Source organism: Theropithecus gelada, chromosome 10 (genome assembly GCF_003255815.1).
Source record: "Theropithecus gelada isolate Dixy chromosome 10, Tgel_1.0, whole genome shotgun sequence".
NCBI lineage: Eukaryota > Metazoa > Chordata > Mammalia > Primates > Cercopithecidae > Theropithecus > Theropithecus gelada.
In genome coordinates this window covers 58,107,583-58,132,624 of record NC_037678.1, presented here as the reverse complement: position 1 = coordinate 58,132,624, position 25,042 = coordinate 58,107,583, and the positions used below count along the sequence as shown (strand labels likewise).

Below are 25,042 nucleotides of genomic sequence, written 5' to 3'. Positions count from 1 at the left end.
AAATAAGCTGGGCGTGGTGGTGCATGCTTGTAATTCCAGCTACTCAGAAGGCTGAGGAAGGAGAATCAATTGAACTCGGGAGGTGCACGTTGTGGTGAGCCAAGTTGGTGCCATTGCACTCCAGCCTGGGCAACAAGAGTGAAACTCCGTCTCAAAAAAAAAAAAAAAGTTACTTTAGCCTATACCCAGGAATGAACAGGACAGTTTAGGGGTTAGAAGCAAAACAGGGTCAATTAGGTCTGCTATCTCAGTTATTATTCTTCGCAAAGGCAGTTTCAGGATGACAGGTGTGAGCCATCGCGCCCAGCCCTTGATATTTTGACTGGTCGCAACTCTTTTGCTTTTACAAAAATGAAGTAATGAATATATCCTTTGTGCTCGGGTTTCAGCATTTCTGCAGTTATTCCAAGAAGTGCGATTGCTTGACACAAGGAAAAATAAATTATTCCTCAGATTGAAGTTAAATCTGATGATCTAATTCTCCATCAAAGAAACCAATTTAATCACTCTTTGACACACCACCCCTTCAGACTATAAAAGAGAGGAATCTGCCACCCCTCCCACATGAGTTTTCTTGTCTTCAAATATTCCCAGTCTTGGCAGGGAGTGGTGGCTCACGCCTGTAATCCCAGCATTTTGGGAGGCCCAGGCGGATGGATCAGCTTAGGTCGGAGTTCGAGACCAGACTGGCCAACATGGTGAAACCTTGTCTCTCCTAAAAATACAAAAATTAGCCGGGCGTGGTGGCACCTGCCTGTAATCCCAGCTACTCGGGAGACTGACGCATGAGAATCGCTCGAACCCAGCGGGCAGAGGTTGCAGTGAGCGGAGATTGCGCCACTGCACTCCAGCCTGGGCGACAGAGTGAGATTCTGTCTCGAAACAAAAACAAAAAAACAAAAACCCAGTCTACCAAGCCACCACCTCAGGCTCCGTTTCCTCCTCCCACGGACCCCATCTGAGGTTACAAAGAGATAAACTGAGGCACAAGCAGTACTCGCGGCCCAAGACCTCCCCCTGGCCTCACTGTCCCCATTTCCTTCTCTTCCCCGGGCCTACTTCCAACCCGGATCCCTCCTTCGCAGCTCAGCCCTCGACTCCCACCTCGTCCCTCGACTCCCACCTCGTCCCTCACCTCGTCCCTCCTCTGCCCCCTCCGCGGCTGCCGAAAGGGACGCGAACCGTCCTGGTCCCATCCGAGCCGCCGTAGCGCGAGTGCCGCGGGAGTTCGGCAGCCCAGGTCGCCAAGGCAACGGGCTGCGCTGCGGGTTGCGGGCTGCTGGCGCTAGGCTGCCCCGGGGAGGCGCTGCGGGCCGGCGGCCCAGGCACTGCGAGGCGGCGAGACCGCAGGTGAGCAGGAGCTGGGCGCCCGGTTGCGGCCCCAACGCTCCGGGCCTGGCGTCGACTCGTCGCAGGGGGCGAGGGGCTGAGCCGCCGGGGACCTCGGGGAGGGAGGCTGCGGTCCGATCTTTGTCCCTCAGCCACGCCGGGGACTGAGCCCCCGACGCCCTTTGACCCCGCCCCGCGTTCAGGGAGAGTCCGTTTTCGGCTGTTTATTTTATTTGTAGCCATTGGTAAACCTCATTCGAAAGTTTCTTAAAAAAAATCCCTTCTTATTTGGGGGCCGGAAAATAACTCGAAACTGTGCAGAAAATGTATTTGTGTGTGCGACTGTTCTGGGGCCAGAGAGGATTGACTTCTTTGTGCGTCAGTTTTATCGTCTGCAAAATGGGAATCATGGTAGCACCTGTCTGATGACGTTATTACAAGGTAAATTTATATTTGAAATTCGTGGAGGTAAGTCCTCAATACTTGGGAGCTTTTATTATTCTACTACAACGAAGACCATCATTGAGCATTTATTGTGAGTCAGGGCCCGGGCTGATAGCCAGGGTAAAAAAGTGAACAAGAGACATCGTGTCCTGAGGGAACTCCACAGTTTTCCGGAGGAGACAGACCCGTAAACAAGAATTCACAGTGATTCCGGTTATGATTTTGGACGTGCAGAGGGACTATGAATGCACAGAGAAAACAGTTTAACCTGGATTTCTGGAGGTGAGGTTAGTGTAGATGATCAGGGAGAGATGCCAAAAGAAGGTGACTTCCAAAATGAGACAAGAAGGCTGCCTTTATGTTGACCAGAAGATGAGGCTGGTGGAGTGTACCTTGCTGTAGGTAGAGAAAGCAGTGTGTGCAAAGCCTTGGGGAGAGAGTGCAGACTTCTTGGGAATCTGCAAGGATTTCAGGCTAGCTGGAGAGCAGATTATGAGAGTTGGAGGGGGTCTGGCTAGATGGTGTTTGAGAGACAAGCAGGTGCTCCTCTTGAAGACTCTTCGTAAGTGTGGAGGAGTTTGGGCTTTATCTTGGGGGCAGTGGGAAGCCATCAAAGGGTTTTAAGCCAGAGGTGTGTGTTTTTGATCAGAGGTATGGTTTCAGAAAGATCAGTTTTTTGTGTTTCTCTCTTGGTCTTTTTTTTTTTTTTTTTTTTGAGACAGACTCTTGCTCTGTCGCCCAGGCTGTAGTGCAGTGGCGCGATCTCTGCTCACTGCAAGCTCCACCTCCCGTGTTCACGCCATTCTCCTGCCTCAGCCTCCCGAGTAACTGGGACTACAGGCGTCTGCCACCACGCCCGGCTCATTTTTTGTATTTTTAGTAGAGACGGGGTTTCACCGTGTTAGTCAGGATGGTCTCGATCTCCTGACCTCATGATCCATCCGCCTCAGCCTCCCAAAGTGCTGGGATTACAGGCATGAGCCACTGTGCCTGGCTCTCTCTTGGTCTTATCATTCTTCCCATCTGTTTTTCACTTTGCAGGCATTCATTTGTGGTGATTCATATATATGTGTGTGTGTGACTGTGTGTGCGTGTATGTATTTATTTTTGAGATGAGGTCTCACTGCGTTGCCCATGCTGGTCTCAGATTCCTAGGCTCAAGTGATCCTCCTGTCTCAGCTTCCCACGTAGCTGAGAGTGCAGGTGCACACCACTGTGCCTGGCTAATTAAAAAAATATTTAATGAGCATCTTCTATGTGCAAGGCACCGTGTAGGTAGTAAGGAAGCAGGTCCCTGCCCTCAAGGAGATCACAGATTGGTGAAGAAAATATGCATCAAACAAGTGATTATAATTGTGAGGAGAATTTTGAAAGGGGGCGCATGTTAAGGTCAATCTAGCGTAGTTTGGAGATTCAGGTAGGGTTTTGATAAAATGTCTAGAGGGTGTAGTCTGAGTTAGCTATCGTGGGGATATTCCAGACATATTCAAAAGTACATTCATGGAGCCAAAAGCGGTCCACTACAACTGGAAGTTAAAGATCAATATTGAAAGAGATCTATCTAGAGAGGTTAAAAAAAAAAAAAAAAGGCTGAGATTATTCAGGGCTACTGCATTGCATTCTCTTGGAAGAAAGAGTCATGCACTCAGGCTATGCTAAAAGAAATGGCTAGAGAAACAGGAACAGGAGAGAAACCAGCAAAGTATAGTAATGAAGTCCAAAGGAAGAGGTTGGCCTTTGTAGATGTTGCTGAGATGTCTGAGTAATACAAGTTAAAAATTAAAATGTGTCTTTTTGGGTAAATAAATATGGAGGTCAGTTGGGACCTCATTGAGCAGATTTGGTGAAATGGTTGGGGCGGAATCTATAATATCAGCAGCTTTCAAAGGTTCAATATAATATATCAGTGGGATGAGTTAAGAGTGGGATGTGAGAAAGACAAAGTGTAGGCAGCTCAGAGAAGTTTGGCTGCGAAGGGAGGTAGAGAGAAGGCTGGGGAGCGATTGGGGAATAGGTGAAGTTTTTTTGAGCATGAGAGATTAAATGCTGTTGGCAAAGAGCCAGTAGAGAGGGAAAGGGTGAGAAGATACAGGATATGAAGGAGAGAATTGATAGTATAACTTTCCTGGGAAGGTGGGAGTAGCGGAGTTCCACAGTACAGATCCTTCAATAGGAGTCTGATGCCTGTTACTTTTTGGAGACGTGGGAAGCCAGGTTATTCCTGAAAGGAGTGCACCAGTGTGATGCAACAAAAATAAAGGTATAAGTGTGGAAGGCAAGTCACAATTTTCGTTATCGGCAGATAGCAGGCATTTATTGAACTAGTATTGTGTTAAGTACTTTTCATGCACTTTTTTTTCTTTCTTTCTTTTTTTTTTGAGACAGGGTATCACTCTGTCACCCATGCTGGAGTGTAGTGGTGCAATCTTGGCTCACTGAAGCCTCTGCCTCCTGTGTTCAAGCGATCCTCCTGCCTCAGCCCCCTAAGTAGCTGGGAATACAGGTGCGAGCCACCACACTCAGCTAATTTTTGTATTTTTAGTAGAGATGGGATTTTGCCATGTTGGCCAGGCTGGTCTCGAACTCCAGACCTCAAGTGATCCACTCGTGTCAGCCTCCCAAGGTGCTAGGATTACAGGCATGAGCCACTGCGCCCGGCTCATGCACTGTTCTTGATGAATAATGTGATGTTTACAACAACCCTGTGAGATAGGCCCTCTAATAATTGCAAGTTTATGGATAAAGAAACTGGGGTAGAATGCTCACTCAGGTTCACACAGCATTTGAATCTAGGTTTACCTGAAGACCCAGAGCTTTTACTCTTAACCACTGCCTGGATGATATAAATCTCTACCTGTGATATGATTGTCTGCTGAAAAAATTCAAAAGAATTAAGCTAAAAATACTTAGATATAATAAGGCTAAGTGAACAGCAGTTATAAGATAGACAAAAAGCAATAGCTTTATGCAACCAAAAATAGAAAAGGTAATTGTAGGAGAACTGACAATAGCAACATGAAAAATAAATACTTAGAAATAAACTTAAAAATACATGTACCTGGCTTAGCCACACAGAGTAGGAGTTGGCTGGGCATGGGGATGGGAGGACAGGATGAGTAAGGTAAAGTAGTTTTCCCATGGGAACATCAGAGTATTGATACTGGAGAAGGGTAGGTTAAAAAAAAGAGGTGTCTGTCATAAGACATCATAAGATATTGACTTTCATGTTTTTATAAAATTGAAAAATTGGCCCGGCATGGTGGCTCACACCTGTAATCCCAGCACTTTGGGAGGCCAAGGCGGGCGGATCATCTGAGGTGAGGAGTTCGAGACTACCCTGGTCAACAGGGTGAAACCCCATCTCTGCTAAAAATACAAAAATTAACTGGGTGTAGTGATGCACGCCTGTAATCCCAGCTACTTGGGAAACTGAGGCAGGAAACTCCCTTCAACCTGGGAGGCAGAGGTTGCAGTGAACTGAGATTGCACCATTGCACTCCAGGCTGGGTGAGAAGAGCAAAACTCCATCTCAAAAAAAAAAAACAAAAAACAATTAGGTGGGAGCTATATATATTAGAAAGATGTTTACATGATATGGTTAGGTGTAAAAAGCAGATTACAGTACAGTATGTTCCTGTTTTTTTTAAATGTATACATGTTTATAATAAAAATGTCTGGAAATACTAGTTCTTTTTAAAAATGTTAAATCTTTAATTGTGATAAAATTTACCATCTTAACTATTTTTAGGTGTAAAGTTTTGTAGTGTTAAGTGTATTCATGCCGTGCAACCAATCTGCACAACTTTTTCATCTTGCAAAAGTGCAAAAGCCAAACTATACCTTTAAGAGGTTTAGTTCCCCATTTCCCCCTCCCCACCAGCCTTTAGCAGCACCCATTCTATTTTTTTTTTTTTTTTTTTTTTTTTTTGAGACGGTGTCTTGCTGTGTCTCCCAGGCTGGAGTGCAGTGGCGTGATCTCGGCTCACTGCAAGCTCCGCCTCCCGGGTTCACACCTCAGCCTCCCAAGTAGCTGAGACTACAGGCGCCCGCCACCACGCCCGGCTAGTTTTTTGTATTTTTAGTAGAGATGGAGTTTCACCATGTTAGCCAGGATAGTCTCGATCTGCTGACCTCGTGATCCACCTGCCTCGGCCTCCCAAAGTGCTGGGATTACAGGCTTGAGCCACCGCGCCCGGCCTTACAGCACCCATTCTACTTTTGTTTTCTATGTGTTTGGTTACTCTAGATACATTGTGTTAGTGGAATCTTGCATCCTGTCCTCAAGGTTCATCCTTGTTGTGTAGCATGTGTCAGAATTTCATTCTTTTTGTAAGGCTGAATAATATTCCATTGCATGTTTATACCACACTTTGTTTATCCATTCATTGATGGTCACTTTGAGTTGCTTCCATCTTTTGGCTGTTGTGAATAATACTGCAGTGAAACATAAGTGTACTAAAAGGTAAGCTGTTTATGAGATCATGGGGAAACTTTTATTCTGTTCCTCATTGCCTTAATTTTCCTTTCTTATGAGCATGAATTGCCTTCATAATCAGAAAAAAAAAATCAGGAAATATCTTCTTTAGGGGGCTGGGGAAATAAGGGTAAAAAAGGGCAGTGGCAGCAGGAAGGGAAAGGAGAGGGCAGATTTGAGAGACATTTCAGAAGGAGACTCAACAGGACTTGACCACTAAGAGGTAAGGGAGAGAGTAGTGGAAGATGAAGCTTTCCTGGCCTCTGGTGGGAAGGGGCATCAGTCCTGTTGGGGCTTTGACTAGGGGAGGAGGGAGGAAATAAGGCTGGAGAACCACCTGAGCCTTTGTTTAGCAGTTTGGACTTCTTCTAGAAGGTGGGAGAAACCATTGAAAGGAAGTGAAATGACTTGATCTGATTTGCACCTAGAGAGATTACACTGGCTCTTTCCAACCATTCTTTAAGCTGAAGCCAGATAGTGCCAGGTATCCCTTTGTGTTGCCTGTACTTGAACTTCTGTTAATTTCCTTTTATTTGAGATGAACCTTTAGTACTGAAGTACACATATCTATTATTCTAAAAGCACCTGGAATATTTTAAACAATGTTTTTGTTTTGTTTTTTTTTTTTTTTGAGACGGAGTCTCGCTCTGTTGCGCAGGCTGTAGTGTAATGGCGTGATCTCGGTTCACTGCAACCTCTGCCTCCCATGTTCAAGCAATTCTCCTGCCTCAGCCTCCCGGATAGCTGGGATTACAAGCACCCGCCATTATGCCTGGCTAATTTTTGTATTATTATTATTATTATTTTGAGATGGAGTTTCACTCTTATTGCCCAGGCTGGAGTGCAATGGTGCGATCTCGGCTCACCGCAACCTCCCCCTCCTGGGTTCAAGCCATTCTCCTGCCTCAGCCTCCTGAGTAGCTGGGATTACAGGCATGTGCCACCACGCCCAGCTAATTTTGTATTTTTAGTAGAGACAGGGTTCTCCATGTTGGTCAGGCTGGTCTTGAACTCCCAACCTCAGGTGATCCTCTTGCCTCAGCCTCCCAAAGTGCTGGGATTACAGGTGTGAGCCACCGGTCCCAGCAGTTTTGTATTTATGTAGAGATGGGGTTCCACCATGTTGGCCAGGCTGGTCTTGACTCCTGACCTCAACTTATCTGCCCGCCTCAGCCTCCCAAAATGCTGGGATTACAGGCGTGAGCCACCATGCCCTGCCTGTGTTGAGTTTTATGTCAACAACACAGTCTCCTGTAAATACACTTTTTTTTTTTTTTTTTGAGATATAGTCTCACTCTGTCCCTCAGGCTGGAGTGCAGTGGTGCAATTTTGGCTCGCTGCACCCTCCGCCTTTAAGGTTCAAGTGATTCTCCTGCCTCGGCCTCCCGAGTAGCTGGGATTACAGGCACACGCCACCACACCAGCGGTTTTTTTTTTTTTTTTTTTTTTTTTTGCGTTTTTAGTAGAGACGGGGTTTCACCATATTGGCCAGGCTGGTCTCAAACTTCTGAACTCAGATGATCCACCCATCTTGGCCTCCCAAAGTGCTGGGATTATAGGTGTGAGCCACTGCACCCAGCCATCCTGTAAATATACTTTTTAACTTTAGTAGGAGAAATATGAATAATTGAGAAAATAAGAAACAAAAATAATTCAAGGTAGAGCACGTCACAATTCTGTTAAAAGTTTAAAACTTAAAATTTTTTACATTTTATTGAAAATTCTGACAGCCTGCTTTTGAGAGAAAAAGACAATATAATGTACACAGTGTCATATTAAGGAACTCTTACAAAATGAAAATTTGTAGGGTCCAGATGGATTCAGCCCATCACTTAGCTCCACTCCCACAAACCTGTAGTCTCTCTCTACTTCCAGAGCATTACAGACAGAGGGAGCTAACTGTTGTGCTAACATTTGTAAATAGCTCTGCAGTTTAGAAGAGCTGGATTTCCAAAAGATGCAAATCCATGATCTCATTTTAGTCCTCCCAACAATTCTGTGGGGTAGGGATCATCATTCTCATTTTCAAATGAGAAAATTGAAGATCAGAGGATGTGACAGATCCCTCTCAGATACTATATCTAATAAGTCCTAGAGTTTGAATCCAGGTTTTATTTTCTTCTTATATTTTAGCCTTTTATTATGGAAAATTTTAAACATACAAAAGTAGAAAAGATAATAAAAGACACCTAATATACTCAGCTTTAACAGTTACCAACATATGGTCACTTCTATTTCATCTATATTGCCCACTTCCACCCTGCCTTAAATTATCATAAAGCAAATCCTAGGTGTCATATTTCATCCATGAATACTGTACTTCAATACACACATCTAAGAGAAAAGGATTTTTTCCTCCTCCTTTCCCCCTTGTAGTCACAATATCATTATTACACCTAAGGAAACAAGCAGTAGTCATTCCTAAGTATTACATAATATCCATTTGGTATTCAGTTTCCTCAACAATTTTATAAATGGCTTTCTAAAAAAATGTTTTTTTCAAGATGTAGTCTCGCCATGTTGCCCATGCTGTACTTGAATGCCTAGGTTCAAGGGATCCTCCTACCTTAGCTTCATCAGTACCTGGAAATACAGACGTACGTCAGTGTACCCAGTTTTTTTTTTTTTTAACACGGAGCCTCACTCTTTCACTCAGACTGGAGTGCAGCGGCGTGATCTCTACTCACTGCAACCTCTGCCTCCTGGGTTCAAGCACTTATCCTGCTTCAGCCTCCTGAGTAGCTGGGATTACAGGCATGTACCACCATACCCTGCTAATTTTTGTATTTTAAGTAGAGATGGGGTTTCACCATGTTGGCCAGGCAGATCTTGAACTCCTGACCTCAGGTGATCTGCCCGCCTGCCTCAGCCTCCCAAAGTGTTGAGATTGCAGGCATGAGCCATCATGCCCAGCCTGCCCAACTTTCATAAATGTCTTTTTTTTTCTTTTTTTTTTTTTTGAGACGGAGTCTTGCTCTGTCGCCCGGGCTGGAGTGCAGTGGCGCGATCTCGGCTCACTGCAATCTCCACCTCCTGGGTTCACACCATTCACCTGCCTTAGCCTCCTGAGTAGCTGGGACTACAGGCACCCGCCACCACGCCCAGCTAATTTTTTGTATTTTTAGTAGAGATGGGGTTTCACTGTGTTAGCCGGGATGGTCTCGATCTCCTGACCTCATGATCCGTCTGCCTTGGCCTCCCAAAGTGCTGGGATTACAGGCATGAGCCATCATGCCCGGCCCATAAATGTCTTTTTACAGTTGGTCTGTGTTCACTGGGATCCAAACAAGGTGCCCATATTAGACCTGATTGATCATCTCTTAAATCAAGCTTGTCCAGTCTGCAGCCTGTGGGCCACATGTGGCCCAGGACAGCTTTGAATGAGGCCCAACACAAATTTGTTTTTTTTTTTTTTTTTTTTTTTTTTTGAGACGGAGTCTGGCTCTGTCGCCCAGGCTGGAGTACAGTGGCCGGATCTCAGCTCACTGCAAGCTCTGCCTCCCAGGTTCACGCCATTCTCCGGCCTCAGCCTCCCGAGTAGCTGGGACTACAGGCGCCCACCACCTCGCCCGGCTAGTTTTTTGCATTTTTTAGTAGAGACGGGGTTTCACCATGTTAGCCAGGATGGTCTCGATCTCTTGACCTCGTGATGCACCCGTCTCGGCCTCCCAAAGTGCTGGGATTACAGGCTTGAGCCACTGCGCCCGGCCCCCCAACACAAATTTGTAAACTTTCTTAAAACATTATGAGATTTTTTTGTGTGTGTGATTTTTTTTCTTCTTCCAGTGTGGCCCAGGAAAGCCAAAAGAATGGATACCCTTGTTTAAAATCTTATTACTCTGTAGCAATTTCTCCTCTTCTTTTTTTTTTTTTCCCTTTGCCATTTATTTGTTTTAAAAAGTCGTATCATTTGCCCTATGCAACTTCTCATATTCTGCATTTGGCTGATTGCATCTATTTATTTATTTATTTTTCTTAGATGGAGTCTTATTCTGTTGCCCAGACTGCTGGAATGCAGTGGTGCAATCTTGGCTCACTGCAACGTCTACCTCCAGGGTTAAAGCAATTCTCCTCCCTCAGCCTCCTGAGTCGCTGGGACTACAGGCGCATGCCACCACGCCCAGCTAATTTTTGTATTTTTAGTAGAGGTGAGGTTTCACCATGTTGGCCAGGCTGGTCTTGAACTCCTGATCTCCAGTGATCCACCTGCCTTGGCCTCCTAAAGTGTTGAGATTACAGGCGTGAGCCACTGTGCCTGGTCAGCATCCATTTAATATGTTTATTCCTTTTATGGTTTTTTTGTCCCTTGTACCCTATAGGTGATGCTCTGCACATCCTATTGTATCATGTCAGGAGGCAGTAAGGTCTAATTAGCTCTCTTTGCATGATATTAAGATTGATCATTGGGTTCAGATGTTGATAGTATGATCAATCTATTATAAGTCTCCCATCAGTCTTTCACAGAATGGCTTAGCAACTACTAATGATCATTGTCTAGATCCGTTATTTTATTATATTGGGGTTACAAAATGAATTCACATTTTCTGATGCCAAGTCACATGCTCTGTTTAATCCCACTATCTCCCAATTAAAGGAAGCCTTTACACACTGTCATCTATGCTCCACTCTGGTAGGTGGAAAAAAAATTCCTCATTTAATAGCTCAACTTAATGTAGTAATAAAAAAGAGCCAGAATCTATATGCTCTGTCCAACACTAACTGCTCCCAACATTGCTTTCCTGGGTTGGCCTTATATATTTGCAAAACCACACAGTGGAAGGGCTGCCTGTATTAGTGTTTTTCAAACTGCTATTCCTCAACCTACATTGTAGCCTGCTAATGTAGCTTGAGGAATATTTGGGGTAAAGGTTCCAGCATTTTTTTTTTTTTTTAAACGGAGTCTCGCTCTGTCACCCAGGCTGGAGTGCAGTGGTACGATCTTGGCTCACTGCATCCTCTGCCTCCCGGGTTCAAACGATTCTCCTGCCTTAGCCTCCCGAATAGCTGGGACTACAGGCACACACCACCACACTCAGCTAAGTTTTGTATTTTTAGTAGAGATGGGGTTTCACCATGTTGGCCAGGCTGGTTTCGCATTCCTGACCTCAAGTGATCCTCCCACCTCAGCTTCCCAAAGTGCTGGGATTACAGGTGTGAGCCACTGTGCCCGGCCTAGCATTTTTTTAAATGGAAAAATAGAAAAAAATCATAGTTCATCTCAGATACATCATATAGAGTAAGAATAAGTTTTGTAAAACTTCTGTTTCAGCTCCATTTATGTATCTCTGAGTCATGATGTAAAATATATGGTGTCCTGGTCAAGTAATATAATTTTTCCAGTATTTACTTATTTTATTATTTATTTATTTATTTATTTGAGATGGCGCTTCACTCTTGTTGCCCAGGCTGAAGTGCATTGGCGTGATCTTGGCTTACTGCAGCCTCTGCCTCCCAGGTTCAAGCGATTCTCCTGCCTCAGCCTTCTGAGTAGCTGGAATTACATACCCTACCACACCCGGCTAATTTTTGTATTTTTTTAGTAGAGACGGGGTTTCACCATGTTGACCGGGCTGGTCTCAAGCTCCTGACCCCAGATGATCCACCCGCCTTGGCCTCCCAAAGTGCTGGGATTACAAGTGTGAGACACTGTGCCCTGCCCAGTTTTTCCAGTATTTAAGCAACCACCCTATGCTATAACAAGTTTCTCGGTCAAGGATTCATTTATGTTCAAGCATGCTAGTTATAAAATAATACAGTATATTGATCCATTTATAAAATTATACAATATATTGATTCATTTTAGAACTTCCTTTAAAGGCTTTCTTGGGTGACTACCAATTAACCAAAATTAATTACATTATCCCAGTGACCAAATTAATACCCTGGTAGTCAAATTGAACTGGGTACATGAGTTATGTGAAAAACCTTCCAGGGATTTTCACATGTACTGATGTTTTTGTTTTGTTTTTTTGTTTTTGTTTTTGTTTGAGACGGAGTCTTGCTCTGTTGCCCAGGCTGGAGTGCAGTGGCATGATGTCAGCTCACTGCAACCTCCACCTCCTGGGTTCAAAGATTCTCCTGCCTCAGCCTCCTGAGTAGCTGGGATTACAGGTGCCCACCACCATACCCAGCTAATTTTTTTTTGTATTTTTAGTAGAGACGGGATTTCACCATGTTGGCCAGGCTGGTCTTGAACTCCTGACCTCAGGTGATCCACCTGCCTCGGCCTCCTCAAGTACTGGGATTACAGGCATGAGCCACTGTGCCTGGCAGTACTGATGTTTTTGATTCTCTGGTTATACTGAGGTAGAGTAACTGATTCTAACCAGCACTGGAACCGTTAAAGGAATGTAGGGCCTCATCAGTATTAGTTGGTTGGAGAGGGGAAGGAAGTTAGGACTGGGCAGGAACGAGTGGGTGGAGAAACTGACTCAGCCCTTTGGTTAGCTTCTAGGCATGGGAATTCAGTGGAGGGAGCCAGACCTCCTATGCATATGATGATAGCAAGAGTAGCCCTAATTTTGTTCCTCCCTTTTCTTTTTTTTTTTTTTTTTTTTTTTTTTTGAGACGGAGTCTCACTATGTCTCCCAGGCTGGAGTGCAGTGGCGCGATCTCGGCTCACTGCAAGCTCCGCCCCCCGGGTTCACGCCATTCTCCCGCCTCAGCCTCCCAAGCAGCTGGGACTACAGGCGCCCGCTACCGCGCCCGGCTAGTTTTTTTTGTATTTTTTTAGTAGAGACGGGGTTTCACCATGTTAGCCAGGATAGTCTCGATCTCCTGACCTTGTGATCCACCCGCCTCGGCCTCCCAAAGTGCTGGGATTACAGGCTTGAGCCACCGCGCCCGGCCTGTTCCTCCCTTTTCTAATCAGGATGGGCTTAGGACATGAGCAATGGGATATTTAGTGACATCAGCAATGAAGGACTAGGAAATACAGACGTTGATTTATTTTTTAAGTGATTCTTCATGGGCTGTGTGCTTTTAAGACTAGACTGTGGGTTTTGTTTTGTTTTGTTTTTGAGACTGGGTCTCATTCTGTCACCCAGGCTGGAGTTGCTGTGGTGCAATCATAGTTCATTGCCACCTCGAACTCTGGGACTCAAGTAATCTTCTCACCTCAGCCTCTTGAGTAGCTGGGACTACAGGTGTGTGCCACCACATCCAGCTAATTTTTAAATTTTTTGTGGATACGGGATCTCTGTATGTTGACCTGGCTGGTAGACTGTGTTTTTATTTGAATATTTGTACCAAAACTTAACATTCTGCTGCTTATTGATTATATTTTACTACCTAAGAAAAGAAATATGTATTTTTTAATTGGCTTATATAAAACATAATACCTGTTTTCTTGTAGTTTTTAAGTAAAATTTGAAACGTTAGATTTTTAAGTGTAGGTTCTTTTTTTTTGTTTGTTTGTTTTGAGATGGAGTTTCGCTCTTGTTGCTCATTGCTGGAGTGCAATGGCGCGATCACAGCTCACTGCAACCTCTGCCTCCCAGGTTCAAGTGATTCTCCTGCCTCAGCCTCCCGAGTAGCTGGGACTACAGGGGTGTGCCACCACGCCCAGATAATTTTTGTATTTTTAGTAGAGACAGAGTTTCACCATGTTGGTCAGGCTGGTCTTGAACTCCTGACCTCAAATGATCCTCCCACCTCGGCCTCCCAGAGTGCTGGGATTATAGGCATAAGCCACCATGCCCGGTCAAGTATAGCTTATTTTCTTATTTGTAATTTGTTAAAGCCAAAGACACTATAATAGAAAGCAACTGAAAATGACCGGCCGGGCGTGGTGGCTTAAAGCCTGTAATCCCAGCACTTTGGGAAGCCGAGACGGGCGGACCATGAGGTCAGGAGATCAAGACCATCTTGGCTAACCCGGTGAAACCCCGTCTCTACTAAAAATACAAAAAACTAGCCAGGCGAGGTGGCGGCGCCTGTAGTCCCAGCTACTCGGGAGGCTGAGGCAGGAGAATGGCGTAAACCCGGGAGGCGGAGCTTGCAGTGAGCTGAGATCCAGCCACTGCGCTCCAGCCTGGGCGACAGAGCGAGACTCTGTCTCAAAAAAAAAAAAAAAAAAAAAAAGAAAGCAACTGAAAATGAAAATGATATTTCCAGGGAGGCTAATAACTTACAGAGCTTTCATGTGGCCTCAGGGTCATTGTTCTCTGTTAGCCAATCCTTAGAAATTGCTGGAACTCATAGGAATGCAGAGTTGCATAATGAGAATAACAAAAACTTGCGTTTCAGGCAGATCAGGGTAACCTTGGGCAAGGTCTCTAAGTCTAGATTCCCTTATCTGTAAAATGTCTCATGAGGTCATGTGAGAGTTAACCATTATAAAGCTTGGCCACTAGAAGGGGCTTAATTAATGTGAGTTATCTTCCTTTCTCCCAGTCCTGATTTTGCAAACCTACCTACTCCGTGTTTCTGCTAATCACCAGAATGAAACTTAAAAAAAAAAAAAAAAAGCTGATGGTTTAATCTTGATTTTCAGTGTCAGTTAAGCATAACATAATTCTATTGTTTTCTTATGTGCATAAGGCTTAACTTTCATTGGTTTTTGATGATCTCTGCATGTTATTTATAGCACATATTAAATGTAGTGGCCATATTTTTAAAAAATTTCTTTTATAATTTTTTTTTTCAAGACAGAGTCTAGCTCTGTCGCCGAGGCTGGATGGAGTGCAGTGGCGCAAACTTGGCTCACTGCAGCCTCTGCCTCCTGGGTTCAGGCAATTCTCCTGCCTCAGCCTCCCGAGTATCTGGGACTACAGGAGTGCGCCACCACACCAAGCTAATTTTTTTATTTTTAGTAGAGACAGGGTTTCACCATGTTGGCCAGACTGGTCTTGAACTCCTGACCTCAAGTGATCGGCCCATCTCAGCCTCCCCAAGGTGCTGGGATTACAGGTGTGAGCCACTGTGCCTGGCACCTGTATTTTATAAACCAAAAAATTGGGACTTGTGGTGTGACAAGTATAGTATACTTAAGAGGGTTAGGAGAACAGAATGTTTTGAAGAAGTGCACTCTCAGAGATAGGGTCGCTGTGCTTTTGTGTATTCATAAGGAAGCAGTACAAAGTTGTGGTTAGGAGTGAGGCCCTGGAGTCCTTTGGACATGAATTCACATCTTGGCCCAGGCACTTTCTACTTACTGCACAATATACTTAACCTTGCTAAACTTCAGAGCTTCCTCACTTGTAAAGTGGGTATTATGAGAGTTCCTTGTTTCTTGTGAGGATTGCATGAAATAAAGGGCTCAGCACAGTCTTCGCAGATAGAAAGAACTTAACATGTAAATGTCAGCTGTTACGTTTGTTACTATAAAGCCTTTGACAAATGAACACTTATATAGTAACCCTTTTTTTTTTTTTTTTGCAAAAACCTGTTCAAAAAGCACTTCTAAAATAACTCAGTATTTGCAAACTTACTGTATAGTAAGTTCTTTATCAGGCCTCGTATGGAAAGGGCACAGAAATATTTTGAAGACCCCATGCCCTGCCTTGCATGCCCGCTGGGAAGACCTGACTTACTTTAGCCTTCCCAAAATATTTGCATAACTCTCAGTACCTACTCCATTGCTTCTGAGATGACCTCTGCAACATGTGTATGTTTTGGCTGATACAGTTATACTTGTCCTGGACAGACTTCAAGGTTAACTTAATCTACTGTCACAGGCTTCTTTCCCGAAGATTTCCTTGGGTGTGCCCTCCCTAGAATATTGGCCTCTTCCTCAGGCAAGCAGCAAAATAGCTGCAATAGGCCTAGACCCCAGATCTATGTATGGCACCCACCTAAGGAATAGAAAGATTGTCTTGGCTGGGCATGGTGGCTTACACCTGTAAAGCACCTGTAATCCCAGCACTGTGGGAAGCCGAGGCGGGTGGATCACCTGAGGTCAGGAATTTGAGACCAGCCTGGCCCACGTGGTGAAACCCCATCTCTACTAAAAATACAAAATATTAGCTGGGCATGATCGTAGATGCCTGTAGTCCCAGCTACTTGGGAGGCTGAGGCAGGAGAATCGCTTGAACCTGGGAGGTGGAGGTTGCAGCAAGCTGAGGTCACACCACTACACTCCAACCTGGGCAACAAGAGCAAAACTCTATCTCAACAAAGAAAAAAGAAAAAGAAAAATTGTTCCTTAGAGTGAGAATTTTTCTCAGAAGCCGCCAGAGAACTAACCCTAGAATCTCAGTGGCCTGGACTGGGTCATGTGCTCATTCCTGAGCCAGTTCCTGTCAGTAGGGCAATGTGATGACCTGATGGGCTTAGGCCTGGTTCTTGAACAAGCCGTTTACAAGAGGGATGAAATTATCTCTAGACCAATCAGAAACAGAATTGTGTTTCTGTTAGAAAAGTTTTTTTTCTATGGGTAGGGGAATGGATGCTAAGTAGATTGGTCAAAGAGGAATTGTGTTGGCTGCTGATAACAGCACGTTTAAAGAAATAACCTGTCTTTAAAGAAGACAGATTATTTTTCTCTCAAAAAATATTAAGTCCAAAGTAGATAGTCTGTTCCTGGCATGGTAGTTCCACAGTGCCATCAGGCAGCCGATCTCTTTCTGTTTCACCATGCTTATCATACAGCTTGCAGTCACCTTGTGGCTGCACGTGTTGCTCTGGCTCTCTAGCCAAACGGTCTTTGAGGCAGGAAGAAGTAGGAAAGGGGAGGGCAGAGGACACCCTTTAAAAGTACCCTAAGTCCCAACCACCATGTTCAGTTTACATCTCATTGTCCATTCTTTCTTGTGAAGAAGGCTGGTAAATGCCGTTTCTTAGCTGTATACATTGCCATTCCCAACAACAGAGGGATTCTGTAACTGTGGAAGAATGAAAAATAGATACAAGCCTGGAATTGGGCAGTGCCCACCACAGGAGGCAGCCAACAATGTTAGCTGTCCCCTCTATTTGGAGAAAATTGCAGTTTTTACATTGACTTTCCTTTTTCTTTCTTTCTTCCTTTTTTTTTTTTTTTTTGAGACGGAGTCTCGCTCTGTCGCCCAGACTGGAGTGCAGTGGCCGGATCTCAGCTCAGTGCAAGCTCCGCCTCCCGGGTTTTACGCCATTCTCCTCCCTCAGCCTCCCGTGTAGCTGGGACTACAGGCGCCCGCCACCTCGCCCGGCTAGCTTTTTGTATTTTTTAGTAGAGACGGGGTTTCACCGTGTTAGCCAGGATGGTCTCGATCTCCTGACCTCGTGATCCGCCCGTCTCGGCCTCCCAAAGTGCTGGGATTACAGGCTTGAGCCACTGCACCCGGCCCCCTTTTTTTTTTTTTTTTGAGATGGAATTTTGCTCTATGGCCTGAGCTGGAATGCAGTGGCGCAATCTCTGTTCACTGCAACCTCCACCTCCTGGGTTCAAGCAGTTCATCCCCGCCTCAACTTCTGGAGTAGCTGGGATTACAGGTGTGGCCCACCATGCCCAGCTAATTTTTGTGTTTTTAGTAGAGACAGGATTTCACCATGTTGGCCAGGCTAGTCTCGAACTCCTGACCTCAGGTGATCCACCCACCTCGGCCTCCCAAAGTGCTGGGATTACAGGTGTGAGCCACCACACCTGCAGTGCCCAGCCTGCATTATAAATGTTTGCTGATAATGTGTTGATAACAGTGACAGTCAATAAGAGTCAACTGGGTTTGTTCCCTAGCCTGTTTTATTATTGTGATTACAAAATAATTAAATATTATGTTAACCAATGAAACATAAAGGGAAAAAGGAAAAGAGATACTGCTTTTATGAAAAATAAGTTGAATGTGTTTACCTGATAAAGGTAAATGGCTAAGAAAAAATATTCTTTTCAAATTAGAGGTGGAACAGACCTCTGAAAAGATTGAAGAAAAAAATTTATAAAAATATGGAGATTCTGACAGGTGAGGTTCTGTAATCCTAACACTAGGAGGCTGAGGGAGGAAGATTACTTGAGGCCAGGAGTTTGAGACCAGTCTGGGCAACAGTGAGACCCCATCTCTACAAAAAGTAAAATTAGCCAGATGTAGTGGCGTGTCCCTGTAGTCCTAGCTACTTGGGAGGCTGAAGTGGGAGGATCACTGAAGCCCACGAGTTTGAAGTTACAGTGAACTATGATCACGCCACTTACTCCAGCCTGGGAGATGGAGTAAGACCCTGTCTCCAAAACATATATACATATATGTTTCTGCCTTCAGAATACTTCACAAGTATCGTTCTAGTGAAAACTGAAAATCATAGATGTACATCATGAGTGTAGTTCATGCAGAAACTTTAATTGCTTGAACTCAGTCTCAAGAAAAGGCCTCCACTGAGCGCAGTGGCTCACATCTATAATCCCAGCACTTTGGGAGGCTGAGGCAGGTGGATTACTTGAGTCCAGGAGTTTGAGACACAAGCCTGGGAAATCTGGCAAAACCCTGTGTTTACAAAAAATACAAAAATTAGCAGATTGTGGTGGTGCGTGCCTGTACTCCCAGCTACTTGGAGGCTGAGGTGGGAGAATCACCTGAGCCCAGGGAGGTTGAGGCTGCAGTGAGGCATAATCATGCCACTGCAGTCCAGCACAGGTGACAGAGAGAGACCCTGTCTCAGAGAAGAGAAGAGGAGAGGGGAGGGGAGAGGGGAGAGGAGAGGCTTTCATCCCTTAGCAAGTATTTGGAAAATAAACATACATTTTTAATGATTCCTCTCTAACTGTATTTTTTAAAATGAGTGATACCATTATTAGTCCTGATCCCATCAGGGAGAGAGCTTCTACTTTGTTTCTTCAGTTGTTATGTATGGGTTACTGTGTATCAATTGAAATGAATATCACCAGGCCTTACTGTTGGTCATTATAAATGGTGCCCTGGTAAGCTTCTTTCCCGAGACACCTTTCTAGTATATTTTTTGTTTTTTCAAATTTTTTTTATTTTTTTGAGACAGAGTCTTACTTTGTTGCCTACGCTGGAGTGCAGTGGTATAGTCTTGGCTCCCCATAGCCTCCACCTTCCCGGTTCAAGTGATTCTCCTGCCTCAGCCTCCCAAGTAGCTGGGACTACAGGCATGCACCACCACACCCGACTAATTTTTGTATTTTTAGTAGAAACGGGGTTTCACCATGTTGGCCAGGTTGGTCTCGAACTCCTGACCTCAGGTGATCCACCCATCTCGGCATCCCAAAGTGCTGGGATTACAGGCATGAGCCACTGCACCCAGGCCCCTCACTGATTTTAAATAATGTTGAATATACCAAAAAGTTTGGACTGTCTCAGGGAGTTCAATGTAATGGAATTTGTCCTGATGTTATTTCTTTTTCCAAATCACATAGCACTTCAAACTTTTCTTTTTATAACATTTCTCATAAATAGTCCTCCTCCATAATTACCTTTGTGTTTATTTTGTGTCTGCTACTAAACTCTTAGCTTGTTGAGGACAGGAGTCCTTCCTTGGACATCTGTACATCCTAACATACCATGGGTGCTCAATTTATGTTCCTGGAATGAGAGAATGAATCAACATCACTGTTCTTCTATTATTGCATAGCCATCTTCAGTAACACTTCCTTTGAATTCATTGTCAGTGGAGCTAGTCTTGTAGCCTTTTCAATAGCTTACGTTCCATGTTAGAGCAAAACATGTTAAATGTTTATAAGGTAATTTCAAATATAGGCAAAAGTAGAGAGAATACTATTGAAAAAAACCTCCATTATCCATAATCAAGCTTCAACAATTACCAGCATTTTAGAACAAATTTTGATTTAGACTAAGGGTAGAGAGAATATGATGACATCGGGATGCTGATTTTGATTTTGTGGGGAGAGAAGCAGGCCATGTGTGGTGAGCAGGGTAGAGAAAGAGGAGGCTGGTGGTCCAAATACAAACCTGCCTCATAGGGTTGTCTTGAGGATCACATGAGTTGACACAGGGAAGTGTGAAGAACAATGCCCCACACACGGTGAGTACAGCCTAAGTGCTGCCACCGCCATTACTATCACTCCCGCGTAGCTCGTGGGAGCTGAGTGTGGCAGCTGTGGCACTTACTAACTTGGTGACTTTGGACACCGACCTTTCTTTTTTTTTTTTTTTTTTTTTTTTGAGACGGAGTCTCGCTCTGTCGCCCAGGCTGGAGTGCAGTGGCGGGATCTCAGCTCACTGCAAGCTCCGCCTCCCGGGTTCACGCCATTCTCCTGCCTCAGCCTCCAGAGTAGCTGGGACTACAGGCGCCCGCCACCTCGCCCGGCTAGTTTTTTGTATTTTTTAGTAGAGACGGGGTTTCACCGGGTTAGCCAGGATGGTCTCGATCTCCTGACCTTGTGATCCGCCCGTCTCGGCCTCCCAAAGTGCTGGGATTACAGGCTTGAGCCACCGCGCCCGGCCTGGACACCGACCTTTCTAAGCTGCAGTTTCTTCATCAGAAAAATGGGAAAAGTAATAGCATCTTAAACATAGCATTGGTGGGGCGCGGTTGCTCATGCCTGTAATCCCAGCAGTTTGGGAGACCAAGGTGGGCGGATCACTTGAATTCAGGCATTTGAGACCAGCCTAACCAACATGGTGAAACCCTGTTCTCCATTAAAAATAGGCTGGGCATGTGGCTCATGACTAGTAATTCCAGCACTTTGGGAGGCTGAGGCGGGCGGCTTACTGGAGATCAGGAGTTTGAGACCAGCCTGGCCAACATGGTGAAACCTCTCTACTAAAAATACAAAACTTAGCCAGGTGTGGTGGTGTGCACCTGTAACCCCAGCTACTTGGGATGCTGGGGCAGGAGAATTACTTGTACTCAGGAGGCGGAGGTTGCAGTGAGCTGAGATCACGCAAGTGCACTCCAGCCTGGATGATAGAGCAAGACTGACCAGGGCCAAGGTGGGCGGATCACAAGGTCAGGAGATCGAGACCATCCTGGCTAACACGGTGAAACCCTGTCTCCACTAAAAATACAAAAAATTAGCTGGGCATGGTGGCGGGTGCCTGTAGTCCCAGCTTCTTGGGAGGCTGAGGCAGGAGAATGGTGTGAACCCAGGAGACAGAGCTTGCAGTGAGCCAGGATCGCGCCACTGCACTCCAGCCTGGGCGACAGAGCGAGACTCCGTCTCTAAAAAAAAAAAAAAAAGGTAGCATCTTATCCCACACAGGCAGTGGAATAATATATGTAAAGATGTTCTGGATTAATTAACATTAATCACAATTTTCCAGAGTGGTGTTCTAATCTGGAGGGAGGGACCATGGTTCTGGAGGTTTTTTCAGGATTCAAGCCAGTTCCTTCTGTGTATTCTCATTCTGAGACTTCATAATATTCGTGGCAGAGTCATTTGTCAGCCTAGCAAATAAACATTACAGCACACTAAGCTTTGTTTCCATTTGCAAAATGTTTTTTAAATAATGAAAATAATTTTACTTTATATAGCTTGTCCATATATGCATGAAAATGAAATACTTATCAACCAAGTTGATAAAGTGATAAAAATAGTTTTCCTAAGGAAAACTATTTGCTGGGGATTTGTGTTGGAAAAGTTTTGTAGCAGTCTGTTTCCCTGTCTTTGAAATATAAACAGTATCTTTATTTGTCTAGATTTTGCTTATAACAATTTGCTCAACTCCTAATTAAAGATAGCTCAGTCATCCACAGGTACTTAGCTACTTTCCGAAAGCCAGAATTTCTCTAGAAAATCAGTTTTAAGACTTTAAAACACTTTGCCTTCTCCTTAGTACTATAAAGAATTCTAATTATGTAGAACATTCATCCAACGCCCCCCCCACACTACACACACACACACACACACACACACACATCTGTCTGAGATAAGAATTAGATACTGTGGGAATAGAAATGAAATATCCCTGATGGTTTTAATCATTTTCTGCACTGTTTGTTTGGACACGACAATCAGCTGTCACATCCCCTGGGTATAAGAGTTACATAAACCCAGGTCAGAAAGTCAATGCTGTAGACTTAAATTCTCAGGAAGTTTTAAAACTTTTAAAACTACCACTTGCGTTTTAGATTTGACTTTTTAAAAGTTTGATTTTTGCTTTTTCAGATACTAAACTTTTGGCATTCGTAGTATTTGTGATTTATAGTATCTTGTACTTTTGCAGACTTACTTATGCAAACAAACTAAACCCCCACTCTATGCCCAAATAACAAAAAACGTGTACAAGATACAGTTTTATCTCAAAATGAGCAATATCCTGAAGCTGTCATTTGGTCCCAGTGACATATGAACTGTTCGTTTTTTTCCCCACATACTGTTCTGTATAAATGTTTTATTACACAGTCTTTTCTTCTGGATTATTTTTCTGGAGATTTCGGTATACTTTGTTGATATTTCTTTTCAAAAGCTCCCGCACAAATCATCTCCAGTAGTCATCCGGCCAGTGTTGTACTAGAAGATGTGTTACTTCTAATTTAAACTTCCATTTAAGGCTTGACGCTATAGCTCACACCTATAATCTCAGCACTTTGGGAGGCCAAGGTGGGAGGATCACTTGAGCCCAGGAGTTCAAGACCAGCCCAGGCAACAAAGTAAGACCCCATCTCTATGAAAAATAGAAAAAAATAGCTGACATGGTATCCCATGCTTTAGTCTCAGCTACTTGGGAGGCTGAGGTGGGAAGACTGCTTGAGCCCAGGAGGTAGAAGCTGCAGTGAGCTGTGTTTGCCCCACTGCACCCTAGCCTGGGTAACAGTGTGAGACCTTGTCTCAAAAAAAAACAAACTTCCATTTGAGAAAGTAACAGAAAAAGTTTTGGATTTTTGTAATTACAGGAATTGTTTATTTTTCTTTGATAATACTGTATCTCTTTCAGTGAAAAGGGAGTTAGGAAGAGGTCTAAATATAATCTCTGATCTTCCTTGTTAATCGTTTAAAAATGGAATTTGGAACTAATTTTAACTTCTGAAGGAACTGGGGGAATTTTATCTAGTACCTGAGGTATACCTTAGTTTTTTATATATTGAATCTTCAGGACCAGTTTTATTCTTTCATTTAAATATGTAGTAAGCATCCAATATGTGCTTACCATTGTGCTGTGTGTTTATATATATTCGCTCATTTAATTCTCACACAAGCATTGTTAGGTACATAAAAGGGGACTTCAAAAAAATTCATGGAAAAATTGAATTAAAAGATAAAAATGAAAAAGATAAACTTTATTTCTCAATATAAGCTCCATCAAGTTCAATGCGATTTTGTAGTGATGATACCGGCCATTTAGCCCGTCCCTAAAGAACTGAGGGTTCTGGAAATTTAGCCATATTAATGCAGTCTTTTTTACATTATTAACTGAAAAAAAAAAAGGTTCCCTGTAAAGATTTCTTAAGATTAGGAAACAAAAATAAGTCAGAAAGAGCCAAATCAGAACTGTAAGGTGGATGTGTAATGATTTCTGTGCACAATGATTTCCCATTGAAATCTCGCAAAAATTGCCCTTGTTTGATAAGAGGAATGAGCAGGAGGAGTGTTGTCATGGTGGACGAGGACTCTGGTGAAGCTTTCCCAGGCGTTTTTCTGCTAAAGCTTTGGCCACCGTGCCTAGCCACAACTTTCGTTTTTTTTTAAGTCATCTAATCCTTACAACTGCTCCATGAGATAGGCACTATTATTATCCTTATGTTACAGATGGAGGAACTGAGGCAGAGAGAGGGAAAGTAACCTGCCTGAGGTCCCAGAGCTCTAGAGTCAGTGGTCTTAACCTCTATTATGACCTCTCACTTAATGAGGGCCAGATGGATTCCCCTCCAGCTTTTTATTATGAAAAATTTCAAATGCGGAAAAGAGTACCATGAGCACCTGTACCAAAAACCTAGCCCAAACAGTTGTTAACATTTTGCTGCATATAGTTTAGCTGCATGTGTGTGTGTATTTCCATTTTTTGCTGAACTATCTGAAAATATATCATGGACATGAGAATTCACTCCTTAAATACAAAACAAAGCATCATTTTCCTTTTACTTGGTAAATGCATTCTTGGAAAATACATTGCCTCTGAAATCATGCAAAAGTACTTTGTTACAGACAAAAAGGAGTAGAGTTCTAGGTTCAGATAACTATAAAAAGCTTTACATGAATATCTTGGTATTTAAAAGTCAAGCAGAGTAAAGGGACAATTTTTGTTTCTATAAGACAGCCCCACAATTTGCTGGATGTTTAACATCTTGGTCTCTACCTACTAAATGCCCCTTTGAGTGAGGAGACAATCAACTGTTATGTCAACCAAAAAACGCCTCCCATCCCCTCTGTTTCCGGAAAGTCCTCTAGCCAACTGTGCCTGTTGAGTGTCATTGACTTGACTGATCCTCTGCTGAAGGAGCTATAGGTTAAATTAAAATAAAATGTGCTGTCACAGAACCCTTATCATCATGATGCAGAGTTGTGGTAATAAAGGTGGTAGAACTTACCTGTAATGCTCCTTTAGTTTTACAACCGCATATGTTCTAGATTTGTAAACAAACATTCATTTATTCTGTTATATTCTGCCACCATCACTTTGTTCCACAAAAGGTTATACAGCAGATTTTTATTTATTTAACCATTAAGAGTGTCTCCCCATGTGTTTGAATCGGCTAGGAAATAATCATAATTGCTACGCTTTTCTATATAAAAAGGGACTTGAAGCAGACTCAGGGCCAACACAATGTAGAATCTGTTTCTTCTAGCTTTATTTCTCCCTGTGCTGCTAGAGGTACCAAACGATTTGTCTCAGCTGTTAAACCCCCCACATACTCCATTGATCTCTTTACTTTTCTCTGTTGCCTGTCAGTCTGTTTGTCAGACTTATCTCAAATGCCATGTTGTTCATGCATATTTCTCAAAGCCATCCATCAAGATAGAGTCTAAAT

The 25,042-nt window shown here is 43.7% G+C and overlaps 1 protein-coding gene across 4 annotated transcripts in view; it reads left to right on the top strand.

The window, feature by feature from the left end:
* Positions 1 to 1,152: 1,152 nt before the first annotated feature.
* The window catches only part of PKIG (cAMP-dependent protein kinase inhibitor gamma), a 91,173-nt gene continuing 67,283 nt past the window's right edge, over positions 1,153 to 25,042 (top strand). For all 4 annotated transcript variants that reach the window (XM_025399316.1, XM_025399315.1, XM_025399317.1 and 1 more), the window contains exon 1: positions 1,153 to 1,350. The gene's annotated coding sequence lies outside the window, so the exon portion shown is untranslated. The remainder of the gene's footprint in view (positions 1,351 to 25,042) is intronic.